This window comes from Theropithecus gelada, chromosome 12 (assembly GCF_003255815.1).
Source record: "Theropithecus gelada isolate Dixy chromosome 12, Tgel_1.0, whole genome shotgun sequence".
Lineage (NCBI taxonomy): Eukaryota > Metazoa > Chordata > Mammalia > Primates > Cercopithecidae > Theropithecus > Theropithecus gelada.
Window position 1 is genome coordinate 22,793,760 of NC_037680.1, and position 18,160 is coordinate 22,811,919.

The 18,160-nt window shown below is 36.8% G+C and overlaps 1 protein-coding gene across 1 annotated transcript in view; it reads left to right on the forward strand.

The window, feature by feature from the left end:
* ARHGAP15 (Rho GTPase activating protein 15) overlaps window positions 1–18,160 on the forward strand; it is a 630,382-nt gene that overhangs the window by 531,624 nt on the left and 80,598 nt on the right. The gene's annotated exons all lie outside the window — the stretch shown is intronic.

Sequence of the window (18,160 nt, forward strand, 5' to 3'; positions counted from 1 at the left end):
AATCAGACCCCATACAGAAAAGCTCTTGCTACTTCTCAACATCCTTTGAGCAAACCCCACCTCTGCTCCCAACTGCATTTCAGCCTCCTTTATTCATATCTTCTACTTTTACTCCCCTCATAATGAAAAGACCTCACCTGTTTCTCTGTATTTCTATTGCTATTGTGTTTTTTCTTGGTGTCAACATATTTTCTTCGTAAAACATATCATATCTTATATTGGAGGTTGAGCCAGGCCAGATGACAAAATCTGGGTTTGAAGATCAGTGAGACTGATGACTCAGACTTTTGCCCAGCAAAAAGGCAGAGCAAAAGATGCAGAAGTTCAGGGATCCACCTAAGTGCACTCTGCCCACCTGTGCCAATTCTTCACAGCAGCACACCCCATGTTCCAGGTGGTTCAGAGCCTGACAGAGTAAGGGACCCAATAGGTCACTGGAGACCAGAAGCCTCTGTTGGCATCCTGCTCTTTGTACTGTTCAGCCAGTGATGGTGAACACATCACCATTCAAATCCACCCTACCATCTTAGACCAAATTTCTTTTTGTGCCCCAGTAACATCTACCTAAGTCCTCACTGTCTCTTATTCCATCATCAGGTCCACTGCAGGCAGCAGGACCGGCCCTGTTCTATTAAATCTACAGGAAAACTGTGTTTTATATGTAAAATTGTTTCTAGGTATATATTTTAAAGAAAATAATTGCTTTGCATATTGTGGGTTTCCAAACATGAACACTTTATCTCTGTTTAATCAGCAGGTGAACTGATGCACTAAACACAGTGGGTGAACTGAGGCAAAACAACAGGCCAAGGACAAAGAAAGCTATTGGCAGAAATTACTGAAAAAGTACTCTCGGGAATACTAATTTGTTCTTCTGGCTTTCATTACACTACCTCCTTTCTACAGTTATATTTTCTTTAAGAAAATGTGCTAATGGCATACCAACTGAGAAAATGATGTGTCAGAAAGCTAAATAGCATAGTCTATGTTACCGGTTGAACAACAATTGAACATTAGTATGAACAAGGTTCATGCAATATAATGCAATGAAGACGCAGCTTTAGGTTTTCTTTTGAAGGGGTCCTTTTGCAAAACTATTATTTTGGTTTGGTGGTTCAAAAGTTACGCTTTTTTAATCAGTTTTTTTTTAATATATATATCGGTAGGGGATTTGCTTCTAGGTATGCATGTATGGTATTCTGAGTATTTCTACTTGAGTGGCTGCCTGAAAAAGTAGCTCCTTCGAATCTGCCATGAGCAAAGGCTCTTTTTGACACATCAGAGGAGTTAGCTACAGTGCATCATCCTTGACTTACGAGATAATTTTGCCTTTGGTGAGAAAAGTGAAGGATTATTGATTTGACTAAAGAACTTCATCTTTACGGACATCTTGGATGAGATTATTTTAGATATTATTTTATCTTTCCAAAATGTTAGTGTGATTAAGCAAATAACACACTTATAGGTGTCCAATTAAACAAATAGTGGCAAAGTCATTTCATTTACTTCAGGAATGCTCTTTAGTTGGGTCATTATTATTGAACATGAAAAATGACCTATAGCTATACTGTACCTTCAGTTCGCTTTGCTGGAGGTACTTTCACGAAATCCAGTTACCTATCATTTATCCCTATCTCTGTATAATCTTTAAAGACTTCATTATGCAGCATATTCAACTGTCTCCTAACACATTATTTGTAAAGTTTTTGATTGTCTTTATGTATTCCTTTAAATATAATGTAGAATGTCCACATAGGTAGCTTCGTAACAGTTTGCTTAATGTGAATTGCAGCCTGCGCTCTCCTCTTATATCATAAGCCGAAGGTAAGAGAATTGTCATTCTTGATCTATTCAAGTCTATTCTTGATCTATTCAGGTTCCATAACAGGAACTTTACAGAAGGTTTGATGTATAAAACAGACAAATTGTATGTACTTGGTGCTATGAAATGCCCATTGTTAATAAACTGTATCAGTAATTATAACTTAGGTCCTGTCATGCCTGCTTTAATAAAAATAATATTTTACCTACATAAAGGTAGATGAATTACATTATTTGGAACAAATTGGTAGGTTTTCACTTCAAGAGAGGTATAAGATATAGAGAAAGTCATTAAGGTCTGGTAAAACTAAAGCATTGAGATATAGCATTAGACAGACTTATCTGAGGTGGGCTTCAGTGTAAATGGAGGTTCTCAGATATTAAAAAAAAAAAATCTAAGTAGAACATAAAAACACACATAAATGACAGACAAAAACCCATAAAGTGGCTCATTGTTAGAATACAAAGAACTATCACAATTCATGGATGTGAAGAGCCCAAATATGAGACAAATGCCCATAAACGTATAATAGAAAACTCAAATGATGTTAACTAATGGACATCACTACAGATATTTTGTGATACATTTTATCACATAGTATCTGTGATAAATTTTGATTTCAAAATTTAGCAAAACTGTGCACTCGAGTTAAACTGGTTCAATTTAATAAAAAGTGGCAGAAACTAAACTCAGGTCCACCGATACACGTAAAATGGAAATCTGGCCCAAAAGGTAGTACCAGATTGGGCCCTCTTCCACTTGCCATGGAACCCTGTCACACTCTAATCTGAGAATACGTTAAAAAAAATGAATTTCCACATTATTTGTTTTGCCAACAGTAGAGATATCCAAAGACAATGGGAAAACACATAATTTAGAGTTGATTTAAACTATAGTTTGAATAAGTGAGCAAATCAAGAAGTTATTGAGACACAATTTTGCATTCCTGTACTTTCAAGAATTACTGAAAAGTTGAGTTAAAAAAATATACCAGAAAGGAAGTATTTACATCTCTCCATAATAGACTGCCTGCTAATAAACTTTCCCTCCTATTCTAAAGAGCTAAAAAATTGGACATAATATAAGAAACATTAATAATTATACTGAAAAATTAAGAAAAGGGAACCACATGATATGAGCCTCATGACTGCACCAGCTTTCCACCTGGGCATACTTGAGGCTACAGCATAGGGAAGATTCAATATTGGCAATAAATAAAAAAAAAAAAAAGAAGAAGAAAAAGAAAACCTTGATTCTTACTTTACAACATATACAACATTTGAGATGACTTAAAGGTAACATTCAATTCTATATAGTGTCTAGAAAAAAAAAAACAGATTGTAGAATATCTTTGAGACCTATGAAGTAGGCAAAGATTTTCTATATAGTGTCTAGAATAAAAACAGAGTGTAGAATACCTTTGAGACTTATGAAGTACACAAAGACATGGAAAGCACGTTTATGGGCATAACACAATCTTTTTTTTTTTAGACAGAGTCTTACTCTGTCACCCAGGCTGGAGTGCAGTAGCATGATCTTGGCTCACTGCAACCTCTGCCTCCTGGGTTCAAGCAATTCTCCTTCCTCAGGCTACCAAGTAGCTGGGATTACAGGCATATGTCACCATGCCCAGCTAATTTTTGTATTTTTAGTAGAGACAGGGTTTCATCATGTGGGGCCAGGCCGGTCTCGAACCCCTGACCTCCAGTGATACACCTGCTGTGGCCTCCCAAAGTGCTGGGAGAAAATGAAAAGGCAAGCCATAAGTTGGGAGAAAATGTTCATAGCACAAATATCTGATGAAGGTAGTGTCTATATATATAGTGTGTCTATATATATAATGTGTCTATATATATAATGTGTCTATATATATATAAACAACTGCAAATTCATAAGACAGTCAAACAACCCTATACAAATGGGGAAAAGAATAATAGTCCTTCAGAAAGAAGACATACAAATGAGCAATGAACACATGAAAACTTTCTTGGTATTAAAAGTCATCAGTGGATAAAAATTAAAATCCCAATCAGATATGAGTTTATACCCACCAAAAAAGCTAAAATTAAAAAAGACTACTAACGCCAAATATTGGTGAAAATAGTGAGCAACTGGAACTCTTGTACTTTGCTGAGAGTGTAAAATAGTACAATCATTTTAGAAAAGCATTTGTGTCTTAAAAATTGAACATGCTCCTAATCTATGACCCCAAAAATCCTTCTCCTAATTGTATACTCAAGAGCAATGAAAATATTTGTCAACCAAAAACTGACTTGTACCAGAATCCACAAGCTTTTTTCCTCATAGCCAAAGACTGAAGAATGACTCATAAGCTCATCTAAAGGAGGATTTGTCAACAAATTACACAGAGTACTCAAAAATAATGAACTGCCTCTATAGACTACAATATGGATGAATTTTTAAAATTTTTTCTTGAGCTAAAGAATCCAGACATAGAAGAGTATATACCTACATGATTCCATTTATAAAACATTCAAGAATAAGTGAAATTAATCTATGACTAAAATCAGAACAATAGTTGCATATGAGGGAGATGGAGATTGACTGGAAAGATGTATGCAGGAAATTTCAGGGTGAGAAAAATGTCCTGTAACTCAGCTGGTGTTGGTTATGTGAGGGCCTACATTTGTGAAAATGTACAGGCATAGCTCAGAGAGATTGTGGGTTCAGTTTCAGACTATCCCAATAAAGTGAATAGTGCAACGAAGTGAGTCACACAAATTTTTTGGTTTCCCAGTGCATATAAGAGGTACATTTATACTATACTGTAGTCCATTAAGTATGCAATAGCATTATGTTTATGAAAACAATGTACAGGCCTTGATTTTAAAATGTGTTAGTGCTTAAAAATGCTAATGGTTATCTGAGCCTTCAGTGAGTCATAATCTTTTCGCTGGTGGAGGGTCTTGCCTCCATGTTAATGGTCGCTGACTTATCAGGGTGGGGGGTTGCTGAAGGTTGGGGTAACTGTGACAATTACTTAAAATAAGCCAACAGATAGATTTGCCACATCATGGGCCCTTCCTTTCACAAAAAATTTGCTCTAGCATGCAGTGCCACTTGATAGCATTTTACCCATAGTAGAACTGCTTTAAAAATTGGAGTCAATCCTCTCAAACTCTGCCACTGCTTTACCAACCAAATGTATGTAATATTCTAAATCATTTGTTATTTCCACAATTTTCTTTTTTTTTTTTTTTTTTTTGAGACGGAGTCTCGCTCTGTCGCCCAGGCTGGAGTGCAGTGGCGCGATCTCGGCTCACTGCAAGCTCCACCTCCCGGGTTCACGCCATTCTCCTGCCTCAGCCTCCCGAGTAGCTGGGACTACAGGCGCCCACAACCGCGCCCGGCTAATTTTTTGTATTTTTAGTAGAGACGGGGTTTCACCGTGGTCTCGATCTCCTGACCTTGTGATCCGCCCGCCTCGGCCTCCCAAAGTGCTGGGATTACAGGCGTGAGCCACCGCGCCCGGCTATTTCCACAATTTTCAAAGTATCTTCACCAGGGGTGATTCCGTCTCAAGAAACCACTTTCTTTGCTCATTCAAAAGAAGCAACTTCTCAGTCATTAAAGTTTTGTCATGAGATTTAAGCAAATTAGTCATTTATCTTCAGGCTCTACTTCTCATTTTAGTTCTCTTGCTATTTCCACCACATCTACAGTTACTTCCTCCACTGAAGTCTTAACTCCTCACAGTCATCCATGAGAATTGGAATCAACTTCTTCCAAGCTCCTGTTAACGTTGCTATTTTGCCCCTCTGCCTATGAATCATGAATGTTCTTAATGGCATCTAGAATGGCAAATCCTTTCAATTCACTTTGCCCACATTCATCAGAGTACTCATTATCTATAGCAGCCATAGCCTTATATAATGTATTTCTTAAATAACCAGACTTGAAAGTCAAATTTACTCCTTGATCCATGGGCTGCAGAATGGATATTGTGTTAGCAGGCATGAAAGCAACATCGATCTCCTTGTACACCTCCATTAGAGCAGTAATACATTCACAGGGATCTGTTTCTCTGAGCAGTAGGTCTCAACAGTGGGCTTAAACATTCTGTAAACATCTGTATAAACAGATATGCTGTCATTCAGGCTTGGTTGTTGAATTTATGGAACACAGGCAGAGTAGATTTAACATAATTCAGAAGGGTAAATCAGCACTGGCTTCAACTTAAAGTCACCAGCTGCATCAACCCCTAACAAAGAGAGCCAGCCTGTCCTTTGAAGCTGTGAAGCTAGGCATTGACTTCTCTTCTCTAGCTATGAGAGTCCTCAATAGTATCTTCTAATATAACATGTTTCATCTCCATTTAAAATTTGTTGTTTAGTGTAGCCACCATCATCAAGTGTGTTAGCTAGATCTTCTGGAAAACTTGCTGCATCTTCTACATCAGCACTTGCTACTTCACCTTCCACTTTTACATTGTAGAGACAGCTTCCTTTTTAAAACCTCAGGAAGCAACCTCTGTTAGCTTCAAACTTTTCTCCTGCAACTTTCTCACCTCTCGCGGACTTAATGCAATTGAAGAGAGTTAGGGTCCTGCTACGGATTATGCTTTGGCTTAAGAGAATGTTGTGGCTGCTTTGATCTTCTATCCAGCCCACTCAAATTTTCTTCATATCACCAAGAAGGCTGTTTTGCTTTCTTATCATCCATGTGTTCACTGGAGTAGCACCTTTAATTTCCTTCAAGAAATTTTCTCCTTTGCATTCAAAACTTGGCTAGTTCTTTGGCACAAGCAACCTAGCTTTTGGCCCACCTTGGCTTTCAATATGCCTTCCTCACTAAGCTCAGTCATGTTCTGCTTTTGATTTAGAGGAAAAGAGGCATGCACCTCTTTCTTTGACTTGAACACTTAGAGGTCACTGTAGGTTTTTTCATTGGCCTAATTTTAATACTGCTATGCTGCAGGGAATAGGGAGGCCTAAGAAAAGAGAGAGACAAGGGAACGACCCATTAGGGGAGCAGTCAGAACACATGCATTTATTAAGTTTGTGGCATCCCAAAACAATTACAATAGTAACATCCAAGATCACCAAACACAGATCACCATAACAGAATAATAATGAAATTTTGAAATACTGCAAGAATTACCAAAATGTGACACAGAGACACAAAATGGGCACATACTTCTGGGGAAAAGGTGCCAACAGACTTGCTCGACCAAAGTTGTCACAGACCTTCAATTTGGAGGAATAAAAAAAACCCCACAATATCCACAAAGTGCAATAAAGCAAGGTATAATCAAATGAGGTGTGCCTATAATTAAATTGTATATTTAAGATTTGTGCATTTCAATGTGTAATTACCACCTCAATTTTACTTCAAAAAAAAAAAAAAAGGAAGTGACTGAAAGACCATTTATGGTATGTTTCAGTATGTGTTATCATGTTTTGATCCCACATGGTTCCAGTACTCATCCCATTCATTGTTAATCTTCATGGTTCCAGTATTTCTAATATTGACCCAGAGTGCCTGTTAATTAGGCCTAAAGCAGAAGAGATGAAATAGGGAATTCAGACCTGATGAGCTTGCTCAGGGATTTATGTGTGGTGAACACCAAGTGTTTTGGAATACATGGTTAGTGTATCTGTTAACTGAACCATGAATAGAACCATGGAATGTGTATTGTTTTATTTATCTTCAGACATTGGTGTAGGGAATGAAGCAAGACTCTTTCGTTGTTGGAACCCTCACCACTACTTGCATACAACTTTTCTGGATTTTCCCAGATAGATATATTTTTCTTCCTCAAATACCCAGAGAAATTTGTGCCATTTTCCTGTGCCTTGCATTTTAGTTATATCTGTGTCATATCACCCCTCCTAGTTGGTGTGACTAAAAGGCTAAACTCTGCTCACTATCTCTGCCACCCATAGCACCTACAACATTCTTTAATTTAGATCAAGTACTTGTTAAAATATTTGATGGATTTGATTTGATTGAACTGGATGAAATAACCTTGGTATTTAATGGAACCACAGACGAGGAATTTGAGGAATTGAATTCATTTGTGCCTTCATAGAATGAAATTATTGAGTACTTATTGCATGCAAGACACTGACCTAAGAAATTTTAAAAATCAAAGATACATAACATATAGTACTTGCATGCAAAATTCTACCAGTCTGATAGGGAAAAGATAACGTGTACAACTGATACACAATAAAAGGCAGAAAGTCATGTGAAAAGAGAGGAAGAGACGCTTTCTTATAAAAATCCAAAAGAGGTCAGGTGCAGTGGCTCATGCCTGTAATCCCAGCACTTTTGGAGGCCAAGGTGGGCAGATCACTTGAGCCTAGGAGTCCAAGACTAGCCTGGGCCACATGGCAAAACCCTGTGTCTATTATACAAAACATAAGAATTAGCCAGGCATGGTGGTGCATGCCTGTAATCCAGCTACTTGGGAGGCTGAGATAGGAGAATCACCTGAGCCTGGGGGAATGGAGGCTGCAGTGAGCTGTGATCATGCCACTGCACTCCAGCCTGGGTAACAGAGCAAGACCCTGTCTCAGAAAGAAAAAAGAAAGAAGAACCAAGAGGAAGAATATCTTTGCCTGTATTTACACTTTGAAACCCTCACTTTCTTTTAAACCAAGCTTAAGTCTTATTTGGAGTATGCATCTTGAAAAAGCCAAAATAAATACTAGCAAGTAGTTTTAGAAATTTTCTTGTCAATAAAGTGTCAAGAAAAATAGGTTCCTTAGAGGGGAATATTCAGTATTCCTTCTAGAATTATAAGTGAATGGGAAGTGATGCCAACATTTCCAACTGAGTTTGTTCCTTTCTTCCTCACAACAGTGAGCATTAGCCTGTGAGAAACCCTGGTTTCTAATTTCATCTCTGCCCATAACTACATAGGTGTCCTGGTCAATTCACTTAATCCCTCTGCATCATAGTTTTTACATCCATAAAATTAGAGAACAGAATGTTTTCCAAGGTCTACTCCAACTCTAAAATTGTCATGATTCTATATTCTGTGGCTCTGTGATCCTAATTACTTTTGATAAGATCATGCACGTGATTTTGGGGATTGGAAAGAGATTGTCAAGTTTCCCAAACTTCATTGATCCATATGCTAACTTCACTGATTATATTTTCAGTAGTATCAATGTTAACTATTTTTCCTAAAAGCAAATGACTTTTATACTTAAATATATTTGGCTTTATCCTAAGCAATAATATCTATGAAAGCATACATTTTTTAGTGTTACTTATGGTTTTTAAAATATGCATTAAACTAAATAACCATTAAATTTGTCTCTTATGTCACCAATAACATGTATGTATTCTACTTTAAGAAACACTGCTTTGCTGTAGTAAGTAGGAAAGTCTATCCGTATATTTGCTAGTTGATTAGAAAAGTCAATCATAAATACTATCAGAATAGGTCAACCTATATGCACCAATATCCATAAAGGCTAAAAAAAAATATGCTGCACTCAACCAGAATCTTCAAAAATCCTGGGATTCGGCTCTTAAGTGGGTTTGTGCATTACCTGGAAAACAATTTGCAAAACAGATTTTTAAAGTTCAGAGTAAATTGGAGAAAAGGCTACATTACATTTGAACCTTAATAAATACTTAATAACCCATAAGACAAATAGCCACGAATTACTAGAATGATTTCAAGCACAGTGCTTCTGCAGAGTCAACCTGCTCTTATTTTTGCTCATTATAAAACAGGAGTTACAATATTGCAAAGTTTATTAGCTCTGTTGATTTGTGTATTTTATAAAATAAGACATTTGAATAATATAGAACCAGAGCCATTAGGAAAATCTATTTCCTTTTTCTTTTCTGTCTAATCTCCTCTGCCCAAGAGAGTTTGAAAATGTCTTTCTCATAGAAACAGAAAAGCATGAAGATTCCTCCAACTCTGTCCTTTTTTATAGATGTTGTTTATTTCTTGAATGAGGGGGGTGCGTGCGTGCGTGTGTGTGTGTGTGTGTGTGTGTGTGTGTGTGTGTGTGTGTACAAGCTTAGGTCCTCAGGTGGAACCGTGGTTCCTGTGCTTTCGTCCTCGAAGCTGTTTTTCTGGAAGGGAATGGAGGCAGCTGTGTTTACAGCTCAAGTCTTGGCATACATTTACCAGAATCTATTATTCATATCATTCAGTATCAGGGAGAGATCTCAGGCCACCTGTCTATCTGACAAATTCACCCTTTTGTGAGCTTTCTGTTCATAGCAAATTATGTTCACATTGATGAATTGAGTTTTTATGAGCATTGCTAACTAACATTCTCACAGAAGGCCAGGGGCAAGAGCCTGCAAGTGTTTCTGGTCCATAAGTAAATGATAAAAAAAAAAAAAAAAAAAAAAAGGAAAAAAATGGTAGTGTTTAAAGACAATTTGCCATGGAGGGATAGTTAAATCATTTGGCAATGCCTTAATATTTATAATTCCAAGACTTTCCATAAATTATTGCAAATACTCAGCTTATAACAAACAAAAACATGGAAAAAATCCACACAATATTTTTCTCTGTAGCACAGAACAGTATTGAAAAATTGTTCTGCATTTTGACAGGTAACCATTGACCAGGGCAAAACATGGAGTAGTTGAAGAATGCCCAGCATTAATAAATCTAGCAATTTTATACAATAATGTAGAAAACTTGCAGCAATTGTAGCTTAAATTCCAGCTTGGTATTTCCATAGATACAAAATGGATTTCCTTTTAATCTCCAGTAACCCTATACTGGTTATGGAGCTAAGCCATGTGGCATGAGTTAAATAAATGAGAGCAATCTTTCACAAAAGGCTAACAGAAATCCTTCTAAATGGTGGGTGGGGAGATACCCAATGTTCATGATAGAAATAAAAATTTTCTTTGATTTACATGTAGAATTGGTTCTTCTCTCGGGCCTCTATGTCCCTTGCATTTACCCTGACTCTTAGCCTGCATTTCATTTAAAACGGCTGAAAAACAGGAGAAGGTTTCACCAGAGACATGTTCTAGTTTTCCTGCACCCACATTTCAAAGCGCTAATTCCAAATCTCCTTAAATTGATAAGCCTGCATAGGTGGCAGAGTCACTAGTCAGTATATATTTACATAAAAAGCAACAAAACAGAAATTTTACAGAGCAGTGAGTAATATCATCAATAAAAATCCATGCTTCTCAGTTCACTCAAGAACTGTGATCCTAAACTCCCAAAAGACAGATTACTACCTTTGATAAGGGACAATCCTATTGTCTGAAATCTCAGTGAAAGTCAGTCGAAAATTCTACATGTCTTCGTAGTAGCCTGCCAAAATGTGTCAGACACATCACCTTTCAGTGCAAAGACACCATAGCACAAAGAACACTTGGCATTATCCCTTGAAAATGCACACCTTTCGAAGGAGCAAATGGGAAGTGTAGTCTGTTAAACACCATATGTGATGGAGCTGCACCAGTCTCAGTTCCCCTTCCAAACGCTACAAGCTGCCACCTCATTGTGGTGTGTGACTCTAGGGGAAATCAGTGACAGCTGAGTGTCTACCTGGTCCCAATGTCAGTTGGCTTGCTGACCACTTAAGTATGCAGTTCAATATGATACTATGCTTTAGTGACCTCTGAGAAACAGAATCCCTGGGCCTTTATGTTAATTTAGTAGCATATGTGAAACTTTTGCAAACTTTCCAGTGGCTGCCCTTGCCTTCAGATTTATGGGTAAAAACGAGGAGACTGGATTTGCAGTCCTTAAAGTATGGAAAGATACAGAGACAGGCAAATTTCTTTGAAAATTTGTCTTGACATTTCCTTCCAGTCCTAAAACTACTATGGATAAATGCTCCTATTTTATTAAAAATAAATTTGTGGAGAGTCATGGCCACAAAAGGCTTCCTCGCAGGTTTGATCGGAATTTTCTGTGGTAAGCATAGTGACCATTCATCCAAGTTCTCTATAAATAGTTCAATTTTCACATAGTTCTTTCTTTTATCCAACCATATGTTCCTATTTTCGTTCAGACAATATGGTCAATGTGGCTTTAAGGCAACAGGACCAATTTACCTGCAAGAATTTTTCACCCTAAGATTACAGAAATTAACATAGGAGATAGAAATCGAGGGGTTTTGTCTCTAAGTAAGCAATTTGAGATAAAGAATGCATTATTTGGTGGCAGAGGCATGGCAGGCAGCACTCTGCAGCTTGGTGCCACATTCATAGTGTCAAGCAGCTACAGGACCACCATTTTGCTCCTTGGAACTGCTACAGCATTTTAAGTAATGCTAGAAGGCTAAAAGTTGACTGCAGCTGCTAGAGCATTGTTCTTTTTTTAACCCATGTGATAGGTATCTTCAACAGTGTCAAACAAATTTGTAGAGCTGGTGATTAGTTGCCCAAAGAGCATAATGTATGCATTATTAATTAAAGAAGGTAAGTTTGGCTAATTGTCATTTCTATACAGTAGCAGTGCACTAAGATACATTTTAACAATCTATAAATAATTGATAATTTTTTTTCTTTCATCTTCCTTCCTAGTTTGCATAAAACTAATGACTTGGTAAATGTTACTCACTTCAAAATATTCCACCGCTTCTATGAAAATTAAACTAACACTGTAACCTTAGCAAATAAGGAGATTTTTTTTTTCCTTTTATTGCAGGTTAAAAAAAGATAGGAATTATAACACTTGTAACAAAAATGTGATTCTGTGAAAGCCAAATGAGAATCATAAATAATATAAAATCAGCATTGAGTGTGACTTTAAGAAATAGAATTGACTTTAAAAATGTGAAAATGCAAAAACATGATTACATATATACATACATACACATGTGTGTGTATACACACATGCAGATATAGACACACACACGCACATATATATATATATATACACATCCACACACACACATATTCCAGCAGCCCCAAAGTCTTGCTTGTTCAGCTTTCAAAAGCCTAAAACTACAACCAAAAGCTTTGCTCCAGGATATCTTCCAAGTCTGGTGCTGGTGTTTCAGTACTTACCAATAGCTACATGAATAATCCTTCAATCTCATTAGCAGAGGACACAAAATTTTTCTCAGATGAAATATTTGAGTATACTTCCTATATACTTTGTTAATTTGATTATAGCACCTAGATGGATCCTTATAAGAAGAGATTTACTGCAGCAAACCTACACACTTCTCCTCTTTCTGAGGAGTTCTCTGTTATTTTTACGAATCCACAATCTGCCAGTCTGGTGTAATAGCACAAGAGCTTACTCTCTAATTTTCAGTGCAACTGAATACATTCCCAGAGTTATTGATGGCACTATAATTTTATGTTTATTTTGTTTGGAATACATTGTGGTTAAAAAAAAGATTTTTTTAAGAAGACCCACAAACTAAAGTATTGCCTAAGTGACATATTGTTATTTAAGCCTTCGTCGAATCTTACATATGCTTCATTATGATAAAAAACAGGTTGTAAGGACTGATTCTGTGACCTTTTTTTCTCATTTTAACCCTACTGATATGTCACCCATGGCAACCTTAAACTGATTTTAATAGAGTCGATCCTATTATTCATTTAAATTGAGGTGCAAGAGCACTTAGACCAGGGAAATTTGCATTCAGCAAATGGGGATTTGATGAGCAAAAATGATAAGATATATGTTGTATAACATGGCCTATTTTGCTAGCAAATAAACAGCTCTTGAAATTGATAAACTTCAGAATATTTTATCCTCAAATGTTTATACATAAATGATTAAAATGCATTAGCAATTCTGCTTTTGAAAAAAAAACATATTGGGAAAACAACACAGTTGTGTTGCTTAAATTTGTAATTAACAAATTTATTACTAATTCTGTTCAGTTCTTTAATATGCTGCATTCCTGAAGAAGAACATTAATACACAATGGCAGAAAGAAGCTAATTTTAAGACTTTGGAGAAATGAATGTCTTTTAATGCTGTGTGTTTCTCTTATCTACATGCCACATTATTGTAATAAGTACATTCAGGAATAATTTCTTTTCAAATATTTTTACAAATCTTGCTCTTATTTGCATGCAAGTAAGTTGTCAGCTTAAATCTTTGAAATGCAAAATATATCTCATTTCTATATTTCATCAAGGAGCCTTTCATGTTTAATAAATTACAACTTAGATCCTCCAAGACTTTGTTTTTCATTAACTAAAAGCAAAAGGATACATTTAAAATCTTAATCACAACCTGCAAGGGTATTTGCATGTTGCTGATATTTGTCTTGATGGGACTTTTAATATTTGCAAACTAATCAGGATAGCAAGGTTATACCAATAATTTCTGAAGACAAAAAACTTTATGCATTATTATATTGAAGAAGAAAACGTAAAAAAAACTTCCAGTGTCTTAGCCTCAATAATCTGTACACTTTTTGGCACATATTTCTCTCCTAAAGATTTTAATTGGAGAAATGGCCACACCTCAGAAGCACTATTGAAAAATGTGTACAAGAATGTCACATCTGGGTTCGGTCTAGTCTTTTATTAGTGCTTGAGCAGCATGTATTGGACAGAATCGTTAACAACACAAAACAAGCAAGGTAAATCATCCACTACACACCATCACCCTGATAACCACCTGGTGACACTGAATATAAATGTGGATCCAGGAGAAATCAAAGGACATCCTTCACTCATTTGATTTGACTCCAGTTTAGACAGGGGGTAAGGGTGTTTCTGCTTTTGGGGGGTTTTAGTGGTTCTTTTTAGTTTGACCAAATACCCTAGCTGATCTTGCAGAAAGTCTTCTGGACTCTGAAATAGGATGGATCATCTCATCTCAGCAAAAACAAAAACAAAAAATCTTGACAGCACAATATCCTTATTGCGGGGTCCCATGGGCCACAGCAATACAGTGTCACAGAAGAGGCAAACTTCTGCTGAACTCGCTGCCCCGAGACCTTCAGTTAATCTTTCTTTCTAGAATGGAAGATCAAAAAACCCTGAGCAGCTTAAAAAATATGCAGCTAATGTCATGTAGTTAAACTGATGTAGCATGCATGTTGTTTTGCAAGCTAACAGGTTAAATATGGCTTTGCTTTAAGATTCCCATCAAATTTCGTTTTTACAGAGAAATCTCTGAAAGCAGTAGGGGTTGAGGGAGGGTGAGGTAAAAAGAAATAAATCATTGTAGTCTCAGGAACAGTAATCCTTGTTGAGGATTTTGGCTGATTGATATAAATAACATCGTCCCCGCCATCTGTCCGAAGAGAGACCTTTCCAGTCAGTGTTAAGCTGCAACGGCAGAATAATTAATGAATGGTGTCCTTTGTGCTGGTAATAAAGACAAGACAAATTATGTTATAATCCAACTGCTGCTCATTTGTCACAGCCAAATAAAATGTCAAATAAAAGTGAGGGGGGCACTGTGTTTGTTTAATGGACTGCAAGCTACCTGTTTCTATTGTTGACAGACAACTAGAGTGTAAGTTGTGAATGTTGCAGGAAAGCAAACCTCCACACTGAAGTCGCATTTCCTCGGGAGTGAGGGGTGGGCATGTAGGGCGACCATGGGGGAGGCCTAACCGATCAACATTGAAGTAAGTTTTAATTAGAGAGCTGTAATACCACCCGCTCCTCTGAGTAAGTTGGTTGTGATTACAGTGCAAAAGCACTGCCTGGAAAGTCCAAGTTCAAAACACAGTCGAGCTATTTGCAAATCTGTAAGAATTTGGTAGGGCTCTCATCTTGCATTTTCAGGATAGACACATTCATCCAGTTGCTAGGAAAGCCAAATAATGAAAACATAGCTGGGATTTAGCAAGTTCCACTGGGAACTACCTATGATAGAGGGCAGGGCTGCACTTCCTCAGAACATGCTCCTGCTGTAAAAATTCACAAACCTGGCATTCATACAGGCATCTGTCGCTTGCTCTAATGCCAGTTCATAGTATACATACAAACATCTGCTTCCGTGCACAAAGGGATACAGAGCGCTTGACAGGTCTGTGTTAGCAGGGTTCGCAATGCCAGTTCTTTATGCAAAAACCCTAATGCTTCCCGTCAAGCCATTAGAAGTGATACAATCAGCCCAGGCCCCATTAAGCCATCAGTGTCCACCTGTGATAAAGATGGCCATTTGTTTTCTTAAAGCCCACTTAATGTCTGCTTAACTCAATTTGTCAGGAAATGTAGAACAATTTCCTCACAGCCTGAAATTTGGTAGTGGTTCAAAGTCAAAAGGCCAGGTCTAGTCCTATTCAAATGATATAATAAACAGTCTTCAAATCGAAATCTCCCTTGAGAAGCTGATGTTTACTTTAAAAAAAAAAAAAATGTTAGCTGGAAAAGAATAACGTTTGCATCCAATATTATTATTTTTTATTTCTAAAGTCCTAGAATATGTCTACCAGCAAAAAGGGCCATTGCTTGATTGTGTGAGAAAATACTTTTATTCTCTTTACTAATTCAGCCAGAAATTGGATGCAGAAAAATGAAAGAGGGCCGGGCGTGGTAGCTCATGCCTGCAATCCCGGCATTTTGGGAGGCCAAGGCAGGCAGATCACAAGGTCAGGAGTTCGAGACCAGTCTGACCAACATGGTGAAACCCCGTCTCTACTAAAAATACAAAAATTAGCTGGGTGTGGTGGCACACGCCTGTAATTCCAGCTAATCAGGAGGCTGAGGCAGGAGAATCGCTTGAACCTGGGAGGTAGAGGTTGCAGGCAGCCGATATTGCGTCACTGCACTCCACCCTGGGTGACAGAGTGGGACTCCCTCTCAAAAAAAAAAAGAAAAAAAAAAAGCCCTTGCAAAGCACTAGTCTCTCAATATAGCAATCACTCCCAACCCCTAAGGAATCCCACTGTAGTATGCACACATTTACTTTTCAGTCTAATTCTGTTTAAAGTATTTCCCACATTGCTTACATTTGTTAGAGATTAGTATTGCCATTTTGTATCCCTTAAAACTGAAAATGAAATGTTTTTGAACATATTTTATTGTGAAAATGGTATAAATGACATATAGAGGCTTACTTTGCCTCCATCCCAAATCACGTTTAATCACAGGGCCAATTTCCTGTGCTTAAATGTGTCTGGTCAGAAAGGAATCCTCAGACATTTCTAAGATTAACCAACAGGGGGCTCTCTTAAATATTCTAGATACACTGGCGTTCTACTGTTTCAAATTAGTGGTCCATACAAATCTAACACCAATTTTGACTTAAAACTGAGCCAAAAACCTTAATTCTTGTTTGTCCAACAACTTCTGCATTCAAAGTATTTAACTTTTGGTTCCTTGTGTTCCTGTGGACTAGAACTGGGAACTACCAATGTTAACTCTAAAGAATATTTTCTCAGCTCATTTTGCACATAAGGTACACTGAAGAATTGAATCAACTGTTTGGACTAGTTGATGAACAGATTAAATGGGCATCTAATACTTGTAGAACAATTGAGGCAAAATTAAAGTTGAGGGATATGAATCAGCTGGGTAACTATCTTATTTCTCTACTTTACAAGTAGAGAAAACTTTAACAGACTATTTTTCTAAAAGAAAAGAGGGATTGATATGGCTTAAAGGCTCAAGTATGAGAAAAAAAATGTGTGTTTCAATAAAAATATTTTGAAATGAATAGCTGACTTTTTTTTTTTTTTTACTTAGAAATGTTACTATGACTTCTCATCCATGAACTAGTGTTGTGTATATAGGTTTTATTTTCCACTCTTTGGAGGCTCAGTCCAATAAGCAACACAATTCCCTAAGAAAGGATTTGATTGAGGAAGAGCCAGAAATTAGAATATGAAACTAGAATATATTTACATACATGGTACTGCAGGGTCCTTGGTCCTCCCTCAGACTGCAAATGTATAGTCTAAACGCATTTTATATCTTTTGTACTCTCTCTGCAAGTGCCCCTATGCCCAATAACTTCACCCAGGAGAAGACAGTGGCAAACTCAGACTTTGCTTTCTTGATTCTAGAATATATTCACTAAATAAAAGGTTAACTGCAACAGAAATACCTAGAGGAAAGTCTAGTACATAATTTTCCCAGAAGTGATTTGATCTGTGCAAATAGTTTATCTTTCTTTTGGCATAGACCAAACTAAACGTTATCATTTTACCAACATGGGGAATTACTTTTATTATCAAAATAACACAAACTCATTATAGAAAATGTGGAAAATACATTTTAAAAATGAAAAAAAGAATTCATACTCCTATTATTTAAGCATAACTTATCATAGTTCATATTTTGGTGTATTCCCACCAGTCTTTTTAATTAACTGCTTAGCAAAATTATATGGTATCTAAACAATTATACAAAGTTATTTTACTTTAAATTGCTTTTTACAGATTAAAAAGTAATAAATATTTATTGAAGTTAACTTGAAATTTACAGAAAAGT